We start from the raw sequence: 6,742 nt of genomic DNA on the forward strand, positions 1-6,742 counted from the left end.
GAGGAAGAGTGTTTAATTGGGAAATGCACAACAAGTATGCCAGTCACCTGACCTGTCACTCTGTCCCACCTGCCCACACCCCACAGAAATCCAGTTTTTTTGTAGTTGCTATATTTTAATCTTTTTTTCTAAATGAATCACTGTGTTTGTGGTTCTGGGCACTCTGTTAGGTTAATTTTCATTTCTAAATTAACTGTGAATTATTGTCTGTTTCTATGTATCAGTCCTGTGATGGACAGGGTGTACCTCACCTCTCACCTAAAGTGGACTGAGTATCTGAAAACTTAAGTGAAAACTTTCTCAGAACTATTTTGAAGCTAAAAAAATAATCTAGTTGTGAAGGAAGAGCTAGCTAAACTGTAGCTGGAGATCCAGATCAAGGCACGGTTCCTGGAATTTTATTCAGTTTCTTGAACAATGACATTGCGGGATATGGCTTGGCGGAGGTACGTGCTCTCTGAGGCTCTTCTAGGTTTGTGTTGTTCTTAGAGGATTGGTTTTTCACTCGTAAACTCAAATTAGCCCATCCATCAAAATAAAATCCAACAAAATGAGGCTACAGCACTTCTGTCTGAGATATTAAACCTTCTCTCTTCTCGTCTTTATGAGCTTCTCCATTGTTTTCACAGCAGAGCAGAAAAAAAAGAGACCGATCCACATGAAGTCACGGAGTCAGATCCACCCATGTGTGTTATTACTTCTGCCTGTTGTGTACAGTGAAGCAGCCCAGCCAACAGCCTGCCGCCTCTGATCTCCGTTATGGCGGTCTTGGAGGCCCGTAACCGCATCCTCGCCCCTCTGACGTCAAACCCCGACCGGTTGGTCCACCGTGACCGAACGCGGAGGGGACCGCAGACAAAACAGAGGCGAAAGAAGTCCCAGACCTCGATGTCTTTCACCATCTGTCCTCCTCCACCTCTGAGTCTGGACACAGGTCTCCCAGGGGAGCACAGCCGCCGATGCATTGAGCTCAAGGAGGGCTTGGCAGCCATCTTGTTTTTGCAGCCTCTCCATCTACTGGAGTTTAAACCACATGACCTCAGCTTATAGCTCCACTGAAAACGATAAAACCAGGACCAAAAATGGGCACCGTGGGGTTATAGCTGACGACAACTTAGGCAACATCCCAACAAAATAGCTCACCTCGTGTGAAAACATCACCTGCATGTTGGTGATGATGAGCAGCAGGAGGAGAAAGATAACACAGTCCTCTTGGTGTCACCTGTAGACTCGTCTGTTTCCCATATTTGAGCTTTTCCATGCACAATAGAACAAGTATCATCCCATCACTGTTCATTACAATCCACCTACTCTTAACTTGTCACTGCAGCACTGGCGGGTTATAAATCAGTCACAGGATTCAGTGTCTAGTAAACACTGTGCATGTTTTTCCAGGTGTAAAAAAAAGGTTTTGTCTAATAAATCAAACCTACAACAACTTTTCTCAATCACACATTGATTAGATACTTAGATTAGTATTGGTCTTTCAGGACACATCACTCAGAATTCTGGAATTACATCTAGTCTAACTGAGTTTTTAACACAACAAACCAAATCACACACCTCCTTACCTTTAATCACTTTTTATACATGACACACTCATACGCGCTTATGAATGCATAGAAACACTTGAACGTACAGACCGAAGGAGCTAGATATTAAACCGGTGTTGTAGATTTCACATTGTTGAAAATGCAGCAGCAAGACTTCTTACAAGGACCAAGAAAAGCCAACATATTGCTGATTTTAATAACGCAGCTCTGACTTCCCATTTCTTTGAGCTTCTTCTAAGTGCTTTAAAGACCTTCCCTCTTTTAAACTGCAGTATATTATTCTAGTAACAGAGGCAAGTAGAATGACGAGAGAAAATTACAGTCTGTAGAGACACAAACTTGAATCTTCAAGCAAATGATTCACAGACAGCAACAAACTGTGGCGTGCGAGCCGCACCTATTTAAAAACAATGGAGTTTATTTTCAAAAGTTTAAAATAAATCATTCAGTGTGTCTGTAAAGTTTCCACTACACTCGTTAAATACTATATTTTGACATGGTCATTGTTATGAAGGTTAGATGTATGAAATGACAGAAGCACAAAGAAAATTCATGTTAATAAAAAAGAAAAACAATGAAACAAACTGCAGAGAATAAAGCGCAGATCTCACTTAAATCCTTTATTTTATTTATTTGTTTTTAAGTCAACTGTTTTCTTATGTTGGCTCATAAATTTTCCACATTTTGAAGTTTTAGAGAGAGCTATCTTTATGTTTAAACAAGGCTCCTTTTTTAAGTGTTTTGGTGTCTAATTAATGGGAATGTGGCAGATTTTGAATGTTCACACTCTACATAAGCCTGCCTCTTCCAGCACATGGATAAAAGAATAAAATCCAATTCTTCAGACTTCTGCAGGAGAGCTTCTCTCATGAATTCAGACTGATGATACATAGCTGCAAATGTCAGAAAATCCTCAGTGGGACTATTTCTTTGCGTGGTTGGATATTCTCCATGAGCGATGGCGTGATGATCTTGGCTATTTTCACATGCCTGCCCCTCGTCTGACACACCAAAGCGTCCCCGAGCTGCTGTAACTCATCTCAGAGGAGATTTATGAGACTGTGCTGTCGGGCCTACGCTCTGCTTTGGAAGCTGAAATTGTTTATGAAGAGTCAGGAAAAGATGCTTTTCTGATCGGAGTTTTACGTTTTAACTCCGTTTTCCTTTCTGCACAGCAGATGTCTTTGTTCAGCTGTAGCTTGAACACGCCGTCTTCTTCCTGGTTCACAAATTTAACAAGTCGGACATGAGTGACCTGTGGAAACAGAGTAACTGGCCTCTGTGGACCCAGTTTCAGGTTCGGCAGGGTGGGTGGTCCATCCGCATTTCTCCATTACACATCGCTCTACAACGCCTGCAGAAAGATATCTGCAGAGGAGTCCGGCACTAAGGGGAGAGTGAGAGTTAGTGTGAGGGCAGTTTTATGTGGGCTTTGTGGTGTCACCTACGTCTTTTACATTTTAATAATCGTGTTGAATGACTGTACATGTTAAAGCCACGAAGTCAGCTTTGCGAGGAGGGCGTGGTGGATGGATGGGTGTTCAAAAGTGCTGAACTTCAACGCAGAAGAAGAATTCTGATGTGGCACTTTCTGTTTCAAGTTTTTGTTTTTTTGTTGTTTTTTACCCAGCATAGCAACCGCTCAGGTTAAGCTCAGGATACAACAAGTTCTGTTGTGAGGCTGCTGTTCCTCTCTGTATGAGCATGATAGTTGGAAAAGTTTTGAATGTATTCTGATAAAACTTTGTAGGGGTGTAGACCGGGGTCATATTAACAATCCATTTAAATTTGGCCGAGGTTTCAATGTCACCTTTATAATTTGTTGGTCATAAATTGACAAAAAGCCTTATACCTAACTGTGGTGTGCATTATTAACATATAGAAAAGATTTAAAATATGTCACATTTGACCTCTGACCTCTCCTTTGAGGTAAAGATTGATCTGAAGGTCAAACTGATAATAAAGCTATATAGAGCTATTCTTTTAAACAAAATAACTTGTGATCAAACACTTTTTTTCACTTCATATTTATTACTAAACATTCGAATAAACATAATAGAAGTGAAAGGAGCTTCACTGGTCACGTACACAATCATACAGAATACAACATGTAGTGAACTGTGTCGTGTCCGAGCTGTGGACAGGCTGCAGACGTAGCCGCGCCATTCCAGGGTTTGGTGTTTGGCATGGGGGCCTAGCCAGGACCCTTACGGGATACTGGGAGGGAATTCAACGTGTGACTTTCACTCCAAAGGTGTGTGGTCTTACCACTACACTATTCAGCTGCCTCAAAACAATGAAATGGATGCTACACATGCACTAAATCCTCATAAATAAATAAAACAGTAACAGTACTCAAAACTAAGTACTGTATACAAAAATGGGTTTCAACTAAAAACTTATTAAACTATGTTTGAAATGAGCAAAGAAAACAAAATGAATATACTGTATACAAATACAACACAAATTAAACACAATTAGAGCATTCATCCACTGCTCTCGCTCAAATTTGAGCCACAGGTTGTCTGAACAGCAGTTTAATTCCACCAAAGCTACATTTTTGCTCACTGGTCACTTCCTTCAGTATCCAGTCAGGCATGACAGTGACTCAGACAGAGTCTTCTTCACCGTGTCTGCCTGAAGTTCAAACTGAGCATCAGAAATATGGAAGAAACATGTTTTAAGTGACTTTTAACATGGCATCGTTGTCAGTACCAGATGAGCTGGTCTCACTATTCCAGATGATGTACTCTGACTTTCACTCACAACTCTCTGCAGAGACTTAAAAAGCAAGTGACAGTTCTCTGCTGGCTCTTATATTATGTCAATTAGTCTTCCAAGTCTATATGTTGTCATTCTAATGATAAAATCTGTATTTTTAGGTTTAATTTTTGTGGCCTGTTGAAATCTAGTACTTTGATGTTTCTACCTGGAACAATTTAAGGTTTCAGTGCATTTTTTGTACAGCATCAGCAAAGCCATGCCTCCATGTGTGTTGGAGCTGCTTTGGTCTTGCACCTACAGTATTGGTTCATTAATGAGACAACTTACTTGTTGTTGCACTGGAAACATTCAGTCACAAGGATGCTGGTACAACGCTTGATCTGATTGGAAATCCGATATTTAACTTGCGCATTCAGGTGTTTCAACCGACAGCAACCAAGACTTTATATTAAATTCATCTGGAATACAAGATTATCAGAAAACCCTTTATTTCTGTTTTGTTTTGAGATACCAGCTGCAGTTTTCATTCCCAGTTGCAGTGCATACACTCGGAGACATTACATCCACCCACAGGTCCAGTGTTTGGTTACTGTCCTGCTGATTTATGAGATAAATGGCGCCGTGTTTCCGGGCTTCACTCGCCTTTGTAAAACCGGCTACATGCGACGTCAGATCAGAGCGTCAGCGACCTCATCTGCTGTTGATCAGTCGTCTCCTTTAATGTTGGACCACAGGTTTACTGCAGGCCTCCACCCTGCAGAGCCTCAAGGAGTCAAGTTCAACAGGATGCTGCCTGTAAGCAGGTAGAGAGCGTATATCTGAAGACATAAAAGTGCAGAAGGGTTAACAAGGCCCGGCTATAAAAGCTGAACCTCACTGCAAGAGTAACAAAAGCAAAGACTTGAAATATGTCCTACACGAACTGTTTGCCATTATGAAATCTGACTTGTATCATTCGCTTCAGTCGTATCAGTGGGTACAGTGTTTAGAATTATACTGAGATGAAATGATGGTGTTTGACCTTTGCAACAACAAAATGTGTAAATGTTTTGTGTTTTACAGGAAGACTCCAATCATGTGTTATAGCTACTTTTATATTGGTTATGTATGTTGATAAGTCAGCCATAATTTTGAGGAGTAAATTATTAATACAAAGAATTTAAAATAAGTTATTTTGTGTGTAGGCTCTGTTTTGCCGTGAGTGCCAAACCCTGTGAAGTTATGAATGCACCTTTCCACCTGTTAAGAGTTGATTAAAGTTCGTTTTCTGTCACCAGACATGATGGAAACGTGAGTGTTGAAAAAGCTGCCGCGAGTCCCCCACACATCAGCATTTCTGCAGCTAATCAATCAGTCAACCTTTATTTATACAGCACCTGTCAAACTAATCAAATGCAATTCAAAAAGTAAATAAAAAAATTACGCATGAACACACACACACAAAAGAGAAAATTAAGGGCTGCAAAAATAAAAGATATGAAATCAATAAAATTGGCAAACAATAAATATTACACGAAAAACTGAATAGTGAAAATGTCAAGTGTTGATGAAACAAAACAGAATAAAGACAAGAAATAAGAAAGGTATACTGAAAACATGTCGGAGCATGGTGGTTAGAAAAAAGCAAAAAAAGAATCAAATGAATAAAAATTGTTTGAAATGTTTGCACAAAATAAAGTATATTAAACAAATACATTTATTCAAAAGAAACCTAAGAGAAAATAAAATTAAGAGTTACAAATTAATCATCAATAACTGAAAAACAGAATAAAGATAGATAAAGATAAAAAGAAATTACTGAAGTGTTTTATAACTATCAAACAAGCAAACAATAAGATTATTTCAAAACTGTCTGTAAACATTGCATTAATAAATTATAGCATAACATCATTAAACTTATAAAAAATCATTGTTAATATATTTACAGACCAGTTACATTTTTCTTAACATTAACCACTAACAAAAAAATGTATATAATTTTTCTAACCTAAACATCCGAACAATCAATTGGGCAGGGAGTGAGAAATATAGAAAAGATATGAAAAGGAAGAAAAATGTAAGATGTTTATTAAATGTATATAAATGTTTATTTATTATAACATTCATTTTTAAATGTTATAATAAATAAACAGTTGAAATACAAGGTAAATACTGAAAACAGTAAAGCTCATCTCGACATGTTCCTCTGACAACCCTCTATAGAAAGCTGCTCCTGCAGTTTGAGCAGATCTGAGGGACCTGAGTGAGAGCTAGTCTGAAGCAGTACAGCGGCTTTTAAAGCCAATCCAGAATCTAACAGGTAGCCCCTTTAAAGGCCCAGTTTAGGTGCAATTTGCGCTCCTCTATTGATGTAAGTCAGCATCCATGCAGCATAATTCTGGATGAATTGCGACTGATTTATTGCACTCTTCAGTAACCCAGAGAGCAGGGCGGGACAGGAGTCTGGCCTCCTGTTATAAAGCGTG

Source organism: Mchenga conophoros, linkage group LG15 (assembly GCF_057382185.1).
Source record: "Mchenga conophoros isolate Kocher_MC1m ecotype Shallow Benthic linkage group LG15, M_conophoros_male_GT1.1, whole genome shotgun sequence".
Taxonomy (NCBI): Eukaryota; Metazoa; Chordata; class Actinopteri; order Cichliformes; family Cichlidae; genus Mchenga; species Mchenga conophoros.